Raw genomic sequence first — 17,522 nt, 5'->3', positions numbered from 1 at the left:
TTGCCCCAGGCTAGGTTAAACACTTTGAAAAGGTGGATTTTCTTAAACTGGATAATTTTGACAAAACTCTGTGGAGAAAGTGATGAACTGCTTCAGAGGGGGGCAGGAACGTTGGCTGACAAGAGACTTGATGAATAGCTTGCCATGATCAGCTTGGAAAAGAGGAATCTCAGAGATCAAATCAGCACTAGTTATTGACAATGACACGTGTGTCTACTGTGCAAGTCATCCTGCTGCCAGCACTGCTAAAGCACTGCTTTCTCTCATCATCATCATTCATGTGCCTGAATTAGGTCATCAAACTTGTCCCTTTCCAGCCAGGGTCACCTGGAAGGAATTGTTTGGTTCAGGTGCTACATGGAACACAATGACTAAATTATTTCCCATGTATGTTCAGGCAAGAACGTATACAGTAGGTGCTCTCTGCCCACTGGAAGTACTGCACTGAAATACATAGAGAGCAACAGCACAACCAGGAAGGAAAAATTTCTTCATCAAAAGGGCTGTCAAACACTGGAACAGACTGCCTAGGGAAGGGGTTGAGTCACGATCTCTGAAGGTATTTAAAAGACATGTAGATGTGGCACTTAGGGACATAGTTTAGTGGTGGACTTGGCAGTGTTCAGTTAATGGTTGTACTCAATGATCTTAGGGGTCTTTTCCAACCTGAATATTCTATAATTTTATGAAATTCCCACTTCTATTGATGGTGACACTCGGCATCCTAATCTAGGGCCTGTCATCAGGGTTCTGACTACTGATTGCATTGCAAGAATTCATATTTTATGCTTAAATTTCAATTTTATTCTGGTCAGTTAGCCGAATTCCCCTTGTATGGGACAAGTTAATGTTCTGGGTCTGAGAAGCAGTTTTCATGGTGGATCTACTGCAGAGAGGGTCTGTGTATGGTTTTCAGTTGCTTAAATTTGTCCTAAGCATGCTTAAGCATGTTAAAAATGTTTGGCTTAAAACTCACCAAAACCTATTGATTTTGTCTTTTGATGGTATTAGCTTCAAAGACAGAAACAGAAAATTAAGTGTGCTATTTCCAACAGTACTTAGCAGGTAGCACTACTCCCATAACAGCAGTTACAAGACTCTGACAGCTTCTATAGTGTTATATTTAAGAGAGTGACAAGCATTACTGAAAATTCTGCTTTAAAGATCTGCCAGGGGTGGGTTAAGTTCTCCAAGCACCAATCAAAAGCAATGTATTTGGCTTTGAAAAACTGTAACAAAATTACTAGAAATCTGGTTTTTTGCTTCTTGCTGGTTTTAAGAGCAAAATATGTGAAACTATTCAGTAAATTAACATCCTGGAATTTCCCAGATTAAAGTTTGAATGCTAATCAGATAATTCAACAAGGAATTTATACACTCAATGAATGGCTATAACTTCAAACCAGGATTTGAAGGTTCAATTCCTTGTTTTCATCACTGTCATTAACAACAGCAACAATCACAGATCTAACTCTTAGCCATATCTTAGCAATTCCCTCGGCTGATTAATCATACCTCACAGCAGTTTTATATGCAATTTTAAAAACAGAGCTACAATTATTATTTCTATACAAAATATAGTCACATTGTATTGTACAAAAATTCCATTATCAAACCTCTCTTCATCCTTCTATGGCATATTTAATCTGGTGTGTGATTTTCTTACATTGTCCATAAGCACTATCAATGCCCAGCAGTGAACATTCCCAGGGTGAAGGTCCGTCGATGACCTATCTCCTGGCTTAAAAACTGCAAAAATAGTATTCAATAAGATATCAGTGAAGATCACAGAATCAAAGAATCACAGAATATGCCAAGTTGGAAGAGACCCACAAGGATCATCAACTACAACTCCTGTCCCGGCATAGGACATTCCCAAGAGTCACACCATGTGCCCAAGAGTGTCATCCAAATGCTTCTTGAACCCTGTCAGGCTTGGTGCTGTGACTACTTCCCTGGGGAGCCTCTTCCAGTGCCCAGACACTCTCGGGGTGAAAAACTTTTTCTAAGATTCAACCTAAACCTGCCCTGACACAACTTCAGGCCATTCCCTTGGGTCCTGTCACTGGTCGCCACAGAGAAGACATCAGTGCCTGCCCCTCCTCTTCCCCTCACAGTAAAGTTTTAGATTGTGATGAGGTCTTTATTCAGTCTACTCTTCTCCAGTCTGAACAGACCAAGTGACCTCAGCTCCCCATACAGCTTCCCCTCAAGGCCCTTCACAGTATCTGTTGACCTCCTTTGGACACTCTCTAAGAGTTTAATATCTTTCTTATATTATGGTGTCCAAAACTGCACACAATATTCAAGGTGAGGCTGCCCCAGCGCAGAGCAGAGTGGGACAATCCCCTCCCTTGACAGGCTGGCAATGCTGTGCCTGATGCCCCCCAGGACAGGGTTGGCCCTCCTGGCTGCCAGGGCACTGCTGACTCGTATTCAACTTGCTGTCAACCAGGACCCCCAGGTCCCTTTATGTGGCACTGCTTTACAGCATCTCATTCTCCAGTCTGTACATACATACAGGGTTGCCCCATCCTAGTGCAGAATCTGGCACTTCCTCTTGATGAACTTCCTATGGCTGGTGATTGCCCACTCCTCTAATTTGTCAAGGTCTCTCTGCAAGGCCTTCCTGCCGTCAACGGAGTCAAGAGCTCCTCCTAGTTCTGTGTCATCTGCAAACTTGCTTTGTATCCCTTCCAGCCCTATGTCCAAGTAATTTATGAAGATGTGTAAGAGCAAAGGGCCCAAGATGGAGCCCTGTGGAACCCCACTAGTGACAGGTCACCAGTTTGATGCCACCTCATTCACTACTACCCTCTGTGCTCGACCCATGAGCCAATTGCTCACCACCCCATGATGTGTTTATACACCTGTGCTGGACAGTTTGTCCAGAAGGATCCTGTGAGAGACAGTGTGGAAAACTACTAAAATCCAAAAGTATTACATTAGCTGACTTCTCTTGGTCAAGTAGGTGGGTTATCTTGTTATAGAAGGAAATCTGGTTGGATGAACAGTACTTCCCTCTCATGAAGCCATGCTGGCTGTGAGCAGTGACTGCATTGTCTTTCAGATGTTTCTCAATACTTTCCAGAACAATCTTCTCCATAAATTTACCAGGCACTGAAGTGAGACTGACAGGCCTGTAGGTTCCAAGGTCCTTCTTCTTGCCCTCCTTGAAAATCAGGACAACATTCACCAGCTTCCAGCCAGCTGGGACCTCTCTGGATTCCCAAGAATGCTCAAAAGTCGTCAGGCAAGGTTGTGCAATTGCATCAGCCAGCTTTTTGGGGATTCTGGGATGAATCCCATTAGATCCCATAGATTTGCAGGGATCCAACTGGAGCAGCAGATCCTGCATGATTTCTGGGTCAACTGGGAGTTGATCATTCTCACAGTCATGGTCCTTCAGCTCTGGGCACTGAAACTCTCTTGGTCCGTCATCCGTGTTGAAGACAGAGGCAAAGAAAGCATCAAACATCTCTGCCTTGTCTCTGTCCCTGTTTGTGAGGTGACCATCCTCATCCTATAACAAGCCAATGATATTTTTATACACCCTGTTGTCATTAATGTATTTGAAAAACTGTACTTTTCTGCAAGTCATTCAGAATTTTGTCCAACAAGTTGTGTAACTCTTGTGTGTACTGTTTGACTTAGCTCTGTCTTCTACCCAGTCCAATTCGAAATAATTCTATAACTTTGAGCTATTTTGATAGGACTGGTCACTGGCTGAGGCTGAAGTTATTACCCTGCAGTATGTTGAAGTCACATGGTGAAAAAAGCTGAGAAGATGAAAGATGGTTTGTGTAATCACTCTTATCAGCTGTCTAAATCAGAAAAGAACACAACCCTTCCCTTCTTCCGAAATTCCCATATTTCAATCTAGTCAACATAGTCTATTATTACCATGGTCAGACTGGAAAATGTGTGATATAAATAAAGTTCAGTGTAGTCACTTGGTATGTAACAAGTCTTTCCTATTCTGGATGAGCTGTACTTGATGGAAAACCTTTTGTGGTATTTCTTTACCACAAAGCAATTAAACTCTGTTCTTGGCAGAGATGCTGATACAGATAAGCGTGTCCTCCTTATTAACTTTTAAAAAGCATTCTACTTAGAAAGCGAGAAGTGTTTCGCTCAGGGTGGACTGGCATCTGCAAGCATTTGCCCTAAGAAAGACAGGTAAACAATGTTCTGCAACTGAAAAACAAAACCACAACTAGACTCATATGTTAATTGTTACACAGAAAAGATAAGACATTCACTTCTTGCCCCTTTGAAGAAAAATCTTATATATGAACAGAGTGATTTAATTCTAAATGTCTGTGAAAGGCTTTGCCCAGCTCTGGAGTAGGGTTGTATGCTTACGCTTCTTTGTTGTTGTAACACAGAACAATCTGTCTGTCTGTCTACATAAACATTACAGTAATATGTTCCAGCCTGCAGTGCAACCAGTATCTTAAAAACTTCATCAACTACAGTTCCCTTTTCAGCTTTTCTGATCAAACTTTTTCAGCTAACTCTTCCAGAGATCCCAGAGCAAAACATAACACATCCTACCTGTTCATATAAAGTCTGCTTGTTTAGTCAAATTTATTACAATAAAAATAGCTTTGGACTTTTCAGTTTGACATAATCTCTTACACTATTTTTATTACAACATTCTTAGTTTTGTGTATACCATATGAACACTGCAACAGTGGGGGACCCAACATGTAGCCCTGCTTTCAGCAGGAGGCCAAGATTCCAGGGAAAGCTTAAAAGTAGTTCAGTATGTTCCCTCCCCCTCAGGTCACAGAAATGAAAATCAACATAAAGCCAATCACAGCTGGGATATGAATGCTGGCTGCTGAAAGTACATTAAACTCAAAGCATTTGATTTGGCTTAGTCCATGGCTGGTGGTTTTTTCTTTTTTTTTTCCTTTGTGCACTGACATTTGACCCTTTTTATAATTGCACCTTGCACCACTGAAACCCAGTTAGTTATTAATTAAACTCGGGTACCAATGGTTGACTTGTACATATCACGCTTTTAACTGCCTGGTGTTGCCTGTGCATGCAAGAGCGGGGGATGGAAGTCAGTCATCTTTTCTGTGAAATTTTGTCATATCGGCAGAAAGGAGCTGCAAAGTGCAGCAATTTGTACCTGACCTCTGATCTAAGAAGTTTGTACGGACCTTTGAACATTGAATTGAAATTGAGAAAGAAGGTTTAAAAGTACAAGGAAGAGATTTCCAGCACTCGTTACCTGTGCTCAGAGTTAATATTATAAATTAAAAAAAATGTTTAACCAAGGCAGGAACATTCTCGGGGGGCACCACTCCCGCACTGGGTTAATTCAAGACAATATAAGTGTACTAAAATTACAGATGGGTTGGAAATACGTATGGTTTGGGACTGAAATTTTTGTTTGCTCCAGAAAAGGAGTGGGATTTGAGAGATATAATTTGAAATTCACCTTTCGTTGACCTTAACTGGGATAACTTTTTTTTTAATTAAAGGCTGAAGAAAGATGACAAGGATCATTTGAGACAATATAATTTCTTCAGCAAAGAATGGAGCTGAAATGTAGAATTGAATAGAAATTATTAAACAGAGTAGCAAAATGGCTACTCCTTTGTTAACTTTATTTATCTTTACACAATGTATTATCTAATCTCAGTTATACAGTATATGAGAAACACATGGAAAAATAAGCAAACCAACAATAAAGCAACAAGCTCTTAATAGACAGTCATGTGGCCTCGCCTTGACAAGTAAAAAGGACTAATTTTGCAGTTCTGTTAGATTAACTGTGATAATTTAATTTAAAAACTGTCTCAACACTTTCATGCAATGGCAAGGTCTTTGGTGCAACATCCTCAGTTAACACCAACATGCACCACTGTGGACTGTGTGTTGGGTGTGAAGGCCTTCAGAGATCAACTGTGATAACATGCTTGAAAAAGATGCCCTTTCTGCAACCCAGCCTGTCAAACCATGGAGCACTGCAAGGGATGGCAGTAATATTTTCCCATGACATCCTTCAATGCTGTGAGTACTGGCTGTGAACCATGGCAAGCTTAGATGTGCAAAGGGTGAGGGAGCCTTTTACATACACATTTTGAAGCATGGCTTCAAGCCTCCCTGTCTCAGTCCAGGACACTATTATACATAGCTGCTGCATCTAGTCCACATGTAAATTGATATTTTTTGGCATTGGTCTTAATTAAACCTTACTTACAACTACTTTATTTTTTTTCCAAGTTTAAGTTCAAAATTCATTATTGTTATCAGCACTGACCCCAATAAAACAATAAATTAGTAAATAAATAAGCATGAACAGATAAATGTCATGTGTCCAACGTCATACAAGTCTTGCACACTTCACATGCTGATTAAGAATCTGAATAGAATAATATCTGAAGTTAACATTCTTAAAATGCTATCAAATTTTCAGTATGCAGAATGAGCTTTATAGATTCATTTGTATCAGTAACACTTGCATACATACCCTGGTTGCTTAACCTTCCTAGACACCTTCAATCCACAAGCCCCAAATTCTGTATCAGAAGCTGATAATGCATTTTTAAAGTTTGATTATTTATGTCACTCTCTTGAAAAAGCAGAACAAAATACCAGGCAACACAAACAGACAATGGCAGAGACAGACCGACTGAAAATGCTATGGCAAGCAGTTGTAATTGGCTACTTTTCAGTTCATTAATTTAAGGTAGTAGAAAAAATATCTTTGAAATATGATTTGTTTTCTTCTGCATAAAATACCAAGGGTTTAGTTTTCACTGTTCAGACATTTGCTTTGGTGTTTCTTATGCAAAGTCTTTTAGATATTCACATGTCGATCTCTTAGTTCAAGCTTAGAAGTAGTTGCTTACTTCTCAAATGTCTCCTTAGGGCCCAGTGAAGGAAGGCAAAACCCCAAAACAATACCTTGATAATGACATACTTTTGGTCTCAACTCCCTAATAACTGAAAACCAGATAAAAAGCCCTACAGAGCAAACAAGATTTCTCTTACCTCTCCGGTCCTGCGATCGAAGTACAACAGGTTAAGAGGACCTGCGCCTTTGCCCGAGCAACCTTTCTTCCTAATGGCAAGAGCTGTGTAACCTGGTTATACAGTTTATGTATCTCTTTATTGGCCAGCGAGCGTTAGCCATTTAAATTCCTTGGGAGTCATTTGTTAAGGGCTCTTAGGCTGAGGCTAAGTGGGTGGGACGGGAGGGAGAGGGGATGTTAGTACTGCCAGACGCAGAGAGCTCTCCAAAGTGGTTTGAAGATTAATAGAAAACCATCTGCAACGAAGGGATCTTTGGAGGCAGGTCTGGGTCCAAACTTCAGGAAAGCATGGCAAAGAGAAACTGTAACATTTTTGCTAGTAGGAGGAATTCAAAGAGAAAGATTTCATTCAAAATTCAAAACTTAGAAAAAAGGGAGTGAAACATGTACAAACAACTCCTTCCTAGCACAAGGCGTTGTGCAAATAGTTTGGGTTACTCACAACAGATAAGATAAGAAAAGGGCATATTTTGCCTGATGGCATGAGGCTTTTTCGGTAAAATATTTTTTTTTCTTTATATGTGTCTGGCAAAATTATTTCAGGCTACACTGACTCAATTTACCTTTGGTTGTAAGAAAACAAAGGGTCTGCAGCTCCTGGAGTGAGAGGTAGATTTACTGATCATGTCAGCAGTGGGACATTAGGAATAACTCAGCCTGTGCCGTGTACCCAACATGCACCATTTCAGCAGTAAACACGGAACTCCAACGTGTTTGCTTGAAAGAAAAAAAAAGCACCCAGTGCAGAAGTAAAAGCATAGGGATGGTAAAACATGATTCATGGCAGCAGAAATGGTCTGTACATAACAACGGAGCATTAGGCCCCAGAAGCACTTAGGCAAAGCAAACAACACACCTTCTCAAGCAGTCAAGAGGAGGAACTGCTCTGAAACACTCTTTGGATGATGTATTTGCCTGGTTGGCAAGTAGTGTGCACAACCAGGCAGCAGGAGAAGAGGGTGCAGGGCATGCCTTGGGAGATGGCTAATTTCAGGGAAAGAACACTGCCTAAAGGAGGTGAAAAGCAAACAACATACTGCAGAAGCAAAACAACTACAATTTTCAGTCTTTTCCCAGTTTATTTTTTGGAATTTTTTTTTTTACTAGCATTGCCTTTTCTATCTTCTTTCTCTTATTTTTTTTCCCCAAAAAGTAAAGCTTGGTCCAAACCTGCATCCAAGCAGCACATGGGCAACAACCTCAAGGCATCCCGATGTGCAAGAAGTGTATTAATCTCTCAATGACAAACCAGAAACTGGAGAGGATTCTGCAGAGGAAGCACAGTCAGATTGTATGAGATGGTCCTACATAATAATTTATTCTTGTCCTCTGAGTGCTTTAGTCTGAGCATGTAAACTTAAGAGACATACTTATACTGCCAAGTCCGAGGATGGTCAATAGGAAAGAGGGGTATGGCAGTCAACTAGTGTAGAGATAAGAGTTCTAATATTAGAAGGCTCCAAGTTAGAGAGAGAAATGGGGAAGATGGTAAAGACTGGCAAAAGAAGCATTTTTGTGGCAGTTTCTGAGATCCAACAGGAAGGAGAGTTGTTCTACTTACACTGCAAACCAATGGGTGATTGCAGTCACTCTGTTCTGGCTTTTTGCGCTTGTTTATCCACTGTACTATGGCTGCAGTGTGTTAGGCACTGTACAAACATACCTGCAGCCTGGATCCAGGTCCCAAAGTGCCTGCAGCCCAGGGCTACTGTGCAAGTCTTTGATCTTTAGACTTCATCTCTGCAAATGTTAACATGTTAGCTACAAGAGCTGCTGAGAAGGCAGGAAACTGCAGCATGGAGATTTAAGAGGCTTGCCCAAGACTATGGAAGAAATCAGTCTCAAAATTGAGGATAAAATCTAGGAGATTCTGCCACAATCAGATCCATGTCTTACTCCCACTGATCTCTAGAAGAAAGTATAAAAAATTTAGCTGGTATGAATTTGCAAAACTCCAATAGATTAATTGACTTTTTAAAGTCAGTATCCTTCTCTTGCTTTGGTTTTTTTTTCTGTTGGAAAACAAACTAAATTTTTAACCCTAAGCATTGTAAAGTGAATCCTATCAGCTTCCATCATGCATGTAGCTGAATGTCCAGAGAAGACTATAGTGGTGTAAGTGAAATGAAAAAGCATTGATGCCAGTGAGGTGATTGGCTCATTTTTAGAAGGGTTTTCAATATACCATGTCAATTAGGATCACACACAGAGGATGCTTGAACCCTTTGCTTTCATTTTGTACTTTCACTTTTAGCTGTAGCTTGCTGTTACTGTCCAAGTTATTTTCCCATTATTGTTTAAGGCAGCAAATATCAGCAGATCAAGGTGCTCCAGGTTTTTCTGAGGTGTTAGCAGCCCCAGTGTCAGAATTTAAAAATATATTAATTTGTTCTGCAGGCTGTGCTTTTATATTATAAGGAACTATAAAAAGTTGTGCAAAATTCTCTAAGTGTGTCTCCCAGCTTCCCCTGATATTAGGCACCTGCTTTCTTTTGACTTCATACACACTGTGCTCATAATGATTGCAGGACTCTTTCTATACCTCTTTATGATAACAGCTAAGGCAGAGTGAAAAAGCGTTAAGGGCAGAGCCATTTAAGTAGCAGGGACAATGGATTCTCTGCCTGTGCCTCTCCTCATACAGCATCTACTGCTCTGATGTAAGAATAAAAACACAACTTCTCTCCTTATATATAGCTTGACTACAATGGTGAAACCTCACCCTCTGTAACAATAATACCACAAATATTTAGTTGTTTCCTCTTTTTGATTATTGACAGTGAAGCAGGGGTTAATCACGAGAGATGTGAAAGGGAGCAGTCCAGAGCAGTCAATGCTCATGTTTCCCTTAAACCTTCTATCTCCCTTTATTTGTTCCTGCAGTGGAATTGCAGGGGAAAGTTTTTTCCTAAATAATTATTCTCCTGAATACAGTGATAGAAAAGGCTGGATATTTTAAGGAAAAAAGTGAGAGTCACTGGAATGTGCTAATGTTTGTCAAGGGAGACCTCCCTGATGCAGAAAACTCTTCCAAGGAGCTGGTGTGCTTTCCATCTGCTGTCTTTCTTCTACAACTGGCCCTTGCTGACAGGGTGCACTAGGCTTCTCAAAGTGATGACATACACTACTAAAGCACTGGATCTGCTTTCCGAGATTTTTAGAAAGATCAAACCCAAATGCTTTGGGAGATCCAGAGGCTGAACACAGGCTCATCTCTTTATTGGGGTGATATCATTATCTGGATAAGAGAAATTTTTATGATCATGGTAGTAAATAGATTTGAAGAGATATTTCATGATGGCAGCTTAGCATCATGTGACAGTACAGACATGTGAGCAAGTGAAAGGAAAATGGAGAGTAAGGAGTGAGCATTGGGTTGACCTTTATAGTTTTATTTGGTCTTCAAAAACTACTGAGAGACTACAGTATAATAAGAAGGGAATGTGCCAAGTAAAATATTTTACCAAAAGGACACATGAATTTAAGATTGACCTGCAAGGTCTTTAATCTCAGTCTCTGAAAGTCTTTACAGTTTATGGGTACATTCACACATAAGCCCATTCTCAGCGAAATTACAGCCACAAAAATTAGGATCTCATAATGCAACAGACAGCATTTTCCCCCCTTTTCTTTAATTTCCTTCTCTTTTTAACAAAACCACTTTGTATTTGGTGGAACAGGTTCTCACATGTTTATAGAACCATTTTATTGCCTATTTGAATGTTTAGAGGGACAACACTGCTTTATTTAAATGCATAACATGTTATTTTACACCTGTTCTTACACAATATGAATTAACATAGCAGAATTTGTCATATCCTGACTTTCCTAAGTTATTGAAGACCAAAACCTGGGGAGATCCTTCAGAGAACAGAATCAGTAACAGATACCACAACATTTCTGTTTTTTGGGAGTGGATAGTATACAACAAATATAATTGTATGTCTCAAGCCAGCTTTACTATATTGCCTTATGAGATCTTCAGAAGTATTTAGGCATCCAGGTAAACACCTGGAGACAACAGCTTTACTAGTTCTCTCCCATCAAAGCGCTTTCTATGCATAACCTATGTCAGCACTTTTATCTTTCTACATTGCAGAGGATTCCCAGTAAATCCCCTTTCTAACATGAACTCCCCATCTGCTCTGCCAGCCAGCCACATACCCCATCCCTCCATGGACACAACAGTCACAGCACTGAAGGTGAAGTTCCAATAGGGGGAAATTCGACCAAGGATGCCCTAGGCTTTCCCCTTTCATTTTTTAATCCTAGACTTCTCTGGTTCATGGGCAATGAGAGTTGCCCTGATAACCTTTACAGTCATTAGGCAAAGTTTTTATTTTTAGCAAGCACTTTATTGTCATTCTGCAATGAAAGTCAGCATAGAGAATCACCTTAAAAATAGTTAAATTCCCCACGTGCAATTTTGTGCTTTCATTTAAATCTGAAAGCAGGTTGTAGGTTCAAAAATCTAAGAAGACAGATACTGAATAAACCCATAGAGCATGATAGATTTTAATTAGCACATAAAAAAGAAGGAAATCAGCAAATCCCAAAGTTTTTTAATGTAGCCATAGCCATTACCTTGCTGTGACATATTTGCTTTCCATTAGAATAAATACAGGTAAGGTTATGGACAGACATCTACAAGGAAGGTTAATATGATAATTGCCTTTCAGTGCCAGGGTAAATAAAACACACTATAGAAAAAGGTTTTGCGCTCACTAGACTGATGTGGCTGCTCAAGACCACTGTTTCACACCACAGTCTCACAAATATATTAAACTGGTGCTCCTGATACAGGGGTCCCACTCCATCCTTCCTGCAGCCACTCTGCATCCTCTGCATGTGCTGCCACAAGTGTTTGTGTGGCTGCACCATGCACCCACACCACCTGAGCACCTGTGCTGGCAGAGGAGAATAAAGGGTGGGACCTGTCCTTCTGCCAGCACTGCTGCCTCAAAGCATTTGTCGGGTCACCAACATTGAGCAAATTCGTGGGAAAACAGGGGAAAGGTTTCTTTTGAAACCTGCTGAATCTAGTTTCACAGCACAGCTCCTGCTCTGGAGAAGCTGATGAAATTCCAGTGGGGTACATGAGAGCCTTTCTGCAACACCAAGGAGCTCACTGAACTGTTCAGAGAGACCAGAAGGTAGAACAGCAAACTGCTGCTCTTTTTAAGTTTGTATGCAGCTGGTGAATTTTAGTTCTGTAGGTTTTAGAAGGCTGAAGGTCCTGGAGGAATCAAATGGGAGGCAAGCATGGTTGTTTGAGCTCCATGGGTCACTGAAAGGCACCCAGTGGCCACCTCCTGTGGCTAGCAGGGATACTCAACCAGCACAAGCCAACCATGTACCAACCAATTTTGCTAATTAAAAGGTTCCTAGTGAATAATTCTCTCACTGATTTCCTCTAGGGCCTTTTTGCAAAGGAAAGTACCCCAAGATTTTGTGATACATGTTCACAAGAAGGATAAAGACTTGCCAACTTATATTTGCAGGTAGTTTTCAGAATCAGGGTATGACAATGAGTGCAGTTAGCACATATATCCTTGTTTCCTCTCTTCCAGTAATTGCTCTGGGGTTTTTTGTTGGTGGTTTTTTTTGTTGTTGTTGTTTTTTTTACAGTAGACTATAAGAATATTTAGGGAAATAACTTTTCTTTCAGCCAACAGGCATCATCCCTGGTTAGGGCATAAGCTTTTCTATTTTAATTCTTAATGCCTAATTGTAAAAAAGATAATAAACATCATATGAAAATTGTGCATAAAAAATGGTTAGCAGATAAGGGAACTGACACAGTTTCCTTTGGTAAGACAAATTTATTTTTCTGCTTTCCAGTATCACGAAGGAAAAATTTACAGGAGAGTGAATGATCTGCTGGGGAGTTTACTGTATCCATTAACTCCAGCGTCTCTTACATTACATTTTATTACATGTTCACAACTTCCATTTATCAGAAAACTGATTTATCATCAGGATTAGAAAGAGCAGCTTTTGAAAATGTTGGCAGAGTCTGAACTGCCATGCACAGCAAAGGCATCGTTACCAGAGAAGTCTGTGTTAAGCAGACTCAGCTTTGTACCAGCCTTATGCTTGTCAGAAGATCTGTGATGGGACTTCACACAGAAAAAAGCTGCTGTGACTGAGTCACCCACCGGCGGTGGGTGCTGCCATGAGCAGGGTCACACCTTTGGTCTCATTGCCAAGTCTTGGCACAGTGGACTTTGTCCTTTCTGTCCAGTGCAGATTTGCCCATGCTGTCACATGCTCCTGCCTTACCTAACCTCAGCCTGGCACTCCAGCTCTTCCTCTGCCACTGTCTGCATCCTGTCTGCTCCTCTCCTCTGCTGCCCTTTGCAATGGGCAGGCAGGACTGGGGCTGCAAACCTGCCTTTGGCTGAGCTTTCTTCTCCGCAGCCAACCAGAAACCAGTTGCAGGTACGCTGCTCCCAAGCCACTGTGTCCCACTTGGTTTGGGATGACTTAATTATGGTGCCAGTCTAAGATGTGCTTCTGCAGTGTGGGAAATAGGATGGATTTGCCTGTTATTCCACCAAACATTATCTACAACACAGGCAAGCCCTAGAGCTCTGTTTATACCAAGCCACTTGCACAGTTCAGAAACAGAAGCATAACATAAATGACTACTGACAGGAACTTTGCAACCCTATGGTAAAACCCCCCACCCTAACCAAAGATGCTTAAATAGTAAAAGGGCACTCTCACTTCTGGGGCTTCACCTGGGCTGAGGCTCACTCCTCGTATGGGGCTCTTGGGCATCATCTCCCCGACTGCCAGAACTGCCCAGGTCACCTTGTGGGGTAGAGCCAGCCCAATTAAACCTGAGAGCGCTCAGGGGCTGTGTTAATGGGAAGCTCTCAGTTATCATAGGAACGTGAATTTGTTTTGGTTTTGTTTTTTTTTTTACAAGACTAAAATTCTGCTATATAAAGCTTATTTCTCAAAGAAAGATCTCAGAATGCTGTTGACATAACTTTCCTTGATAGGTATTTGACAAGATAAAACAGGCAAAGTGTCTGTCATTTCAAGGACCATAATAGCTGAAATATTTGTGAACGAGAAGAATGGTATGAATGGATGTAATTATTAAAACCATTAGTTATATTGCTCTTTCCCTTCCTCAGTAAAGAAAATATCTTGAGACACTGACATCACCTAAGTGGTCTCATTCAGGATGCCCCTAAGCACCACACTTATCTCTAAGGGAAGGCTTGTGTTTTCAAGCGGGTATTTCCAAACTGGCAAAAGCCAAACCCTTCACTTCACATTCAGAAGCTGCGTGCAAAGGTCCTGAGACAGAGAGATGCTTTTACTTTGGCTAAAGAAGCAGCTGGGTCCACCAAATGAGCTCTTCTGAGCCATATCCACATTCAGCTCTGACCTTTTTCTCTCTCAGATCTCTTCTGCAGGCTGGATGCATGTAGACCCTGGAACTGCCCGAGGTAGGCACTGTGGTGGGTAAGGCCATCTTGTCTGGGGGGGGCAAGAAGACTTAATCTTAAAGGTTTTGTGCTGCACTGCTTTTGGGTTCAGGGAAGACACCCCAACATGTTTTATTTTTAGCAGAGATGTAACACAAGGGAACTACTGTCCTCAAATGTGGGGCAGAAATAATTCTCACCACGCACCTGACATACGAGCTGTTTGCAAGGAGGCATCTGAAATTGAACAAGAAATTGCAGCTTGTTGGTGGGTTAAATGAGTGACAAATGACCATAATCCTGCAGAGATACTCCCTTTTTTTTTGAAAACAAAGAAAATGAAATGAAAACAAAACACACAACAAACAAAATTAAAAATATCAGAACTTTAAAAGGTCAGTGACTTTGCCCTTCTTAAAAACAAGCAAGGTAAACTCCTAAAGGAAGCACACTGAATTGGCAAGCTAAGATGGTTGAAATTTGACCTTTCTAGGGTGGTGTGCTGTCTTCAGAGCACCACCGGAGGTAAGCAGACCTACATTTGAGGACATTGCCCTTCCTACTACATCACAGGAGGGTATTACAAAAGAAAAATGAAGACATTTTTTGAAGTCTGTACAAGTCTTACCCCATTTGTTTCACCAGTACATGATTTAGCACAGAATCTCTGAATCTGAAGATGTAATATATTGCTGTCTAGTGCACAAATTCATGTGGCAACAACCTGGTTGTCACCCATCCTTCACCTGTTCAATTACTTGGACTTCCATATCGCCCCTGAGGTCTGAATTTTCTCTCTGTAGAAGGAAGTATTTGCTCTGTTTCTATTTAAGGCTATATGTGAAGAGGTGGTTGAAATTTTTTTCCTGTATAAGTTTATCTGAATGAAGCCCATACCTTTTTGGTGCCACATCATCATGCTTTTGATATGCACAATGATACATCAGGGATTCAATTTGACTCCTCATATGTTTCATGGTATGAAACTGGTGGTATGTACAAGTCAGTGCATTCCAGAAAATGCAAGTAAAGCCATCAGGTGGTGAGGTTTGCCTTATTTTAATCTCTGGCTTTTGGAAAATGAAGCAAAAGCTTTTTCTGAAGATGTGCCACAAGACTGACTAAGAGTAGTAAGGTTATCCTGAGCCTTTAGACTGCTTTTCTTTGGAAATTCTCAATTCTTTAGGGAATAATTATTGCTAAAAATGAAATCTAAGTGGATTAAAATTGCCTTTCACATAATTTCCTAGAGTATATTGATGAAGCCAATGAAAGAAAATTAATTTATTTATGCAGTCACTGAGCTATAGCATTTCAGAGAGGAAAAAATGTAACATTTTGGCTTTGTGCATTTACTTCTGAAAATACCCATTTTATAGACTTATAGAAAAGGTTACTTTTCATCTGTAATAGATTTCACTAGAAGATTAAACATAACATCAAAAGAGCAATTGTGGAGTACAGCATGAAGGTTGCTGTACACACTGCGAGCACCTCCGCGGTGCAGGAGGACACTTGTGACCTGGAAGAACAGGACCCTCCACAATGACTGCCCATTTGTAACAGGAATAGTCAGTTGTGCTCAGATCACAGTCAGCTTGACAAAGGAAAAACTTTCCCATCTAAAGCACAAGACAGTTTCCTGCATTTAGTGACTAAGAAGACAGATTTCTTTGAAACAGGATCTTCCATAGCCACCTCCTCTATGAACACTTACATGGTGTTTTAGGGAATCTACTCCTTCCTAAGAGGCTGAAACAGGTGTCTCACTGACCAGGCTCCCTCCGGCCCCTTCTAAATACCATAGGAAATATAACCATGACCATAACACTGCCGTGGGGTATGGTTACTAACCTACAGCTTTTGCTCCTCAGTCGTCTGGCAGAAGTAGGCTCAGGCTCTGCTAAGCTGTCACACACCTGGTGCCACCGTCAGTGTTGCGTCCCCAGCACGCAGCTGTCTGTCCACTGCTTTGGGACCTCAGCCAGGGACTTCGTAGGTCACAGAGAAGCAGCAGGATAGACCTTGTGCTTTCAGATGTTCTTTTACTGAAACTATCAAGGGAATCTAAATCATTACAACCCCTAACGATGACTGGAGCTGATTAAAGGGCACTTTACAAAAGGTTCCTCCCTGGGTACACTGTGACCGTGTTTCGACAGGAGCAACCAGCTTCTTTCCTACCTCCGCTGGCCAAAGGTTAGCATGTTGCAGTGAACAAAGTCCAGCAGTTGCTCATGGTTAAACGGCTAGAGCTACTCCGGCGTATGGCAGGTGCTTCATCAGGAAAGCTGCTGTGACACTCAAAGCTCACAGACAGAAACTATGGTAAAATTTGGAAGGGGCGGGAGTGCATTTTGGCACAGAAGACGAACAGCATTTGCTGCTGTAACTGAACAAATGGGGAATAAATAGACTCGTTGTCTTTGCCCAAGTTAACTTCCCTGTTTGCACATTCTAACCCTTGCATGCTCTTCCTGGTTTTGCTGAATGTCCCATCCTGGTTTCCTAAAAATGGTCCCACATCCTGCCCGCCCAGGACCTATGAGCTTGTGCTGTGTTTGCCAGTCTAACCTCTCCATATTCTCGCTTGTGGACCTGTGGGCCAGTTGCAGCCAAGCCACTCGTGGGTGGAGAGAGGTCTCAGGGTTTGTGCAGCCTTGAGGAAGCCAAGACTGAGACAGATTACATTTTTATGTGGCTGAGGGAGAGGCTGTCAGAGCCGAGCTTTTCCTCCACCCTGAAAAGCAGTGACCAGCATGGCTTCGCACTGTGCAGGTGAGGGCACCCATGTCCCCCAGCAGCCACATAGCCAGCAGGACAGGGTGCAAAGAGGAGTATGGGAGAAGTACAAAGGTTGGGAGGATGGGAGTTGCTGGGGACACGGGCTGGAACTGGAATTGCTCTGCATTCCTATAGTGATATTGTAGAAAAGGAGACTTAATAAGTTGTGCTATTCATAGTTCAGCCAGCTATGATCTTAAATCCTCCAGTCCTTGTCTGTCAAATTCACACTGAGATA

At 41.4% G+C, this 17,522-nt stretch overlaps 1 protein-coding gene across 12 annotated transcripts in view; it reads right to left on the bottom strand.

The window, feature by feature from the left end:
* The window catches only part of RBM47 (RNA binding motif protein 47), an 81,851-nt gene that overhangs the window by 16,402 nt on the left and 47,927 nt on the right, over positions 1-17,522 (bottom strand). Inside the window, exon 1 of one of the 12 annotated variants that reach the window (XM_071556605.1) lies at positions 16,355-16,545. The exons of 10 other annotated variants lie outside the window; for them this stretch is intronic. The gene's annotated coding sequence lies outside the window, so the exon portion shown is untranslated. Of the gene's footprint in view, positions 1-7,014; positions 7,095-16,354; positions 16,546-17,522 lie in introns of those variants that run through there. One more of the 12 variants, XM_071556602.1, reaches the window with a different exon arrangement.

This window comes from Pithys albifrons, chromosome 5 (genome assembly GCF_047495875.1).
Source record: "Pithys albifrons albifrons isolate INPA30051 chromosome 5, PitAlb_v1, whole genome shotgun sequence".
NCBI classification, from domain to species: Eukaryota; Metazoa; Chordata; class Aves; order Passeriformes; family Thamnophilidae; genus Pithys; species Pithys albifrons.
The sequence above is the reverse complement of the archived record's forward strand: the minus strand, read 5'-3'. Positions and strand labels throughout refer to the sequence as shown.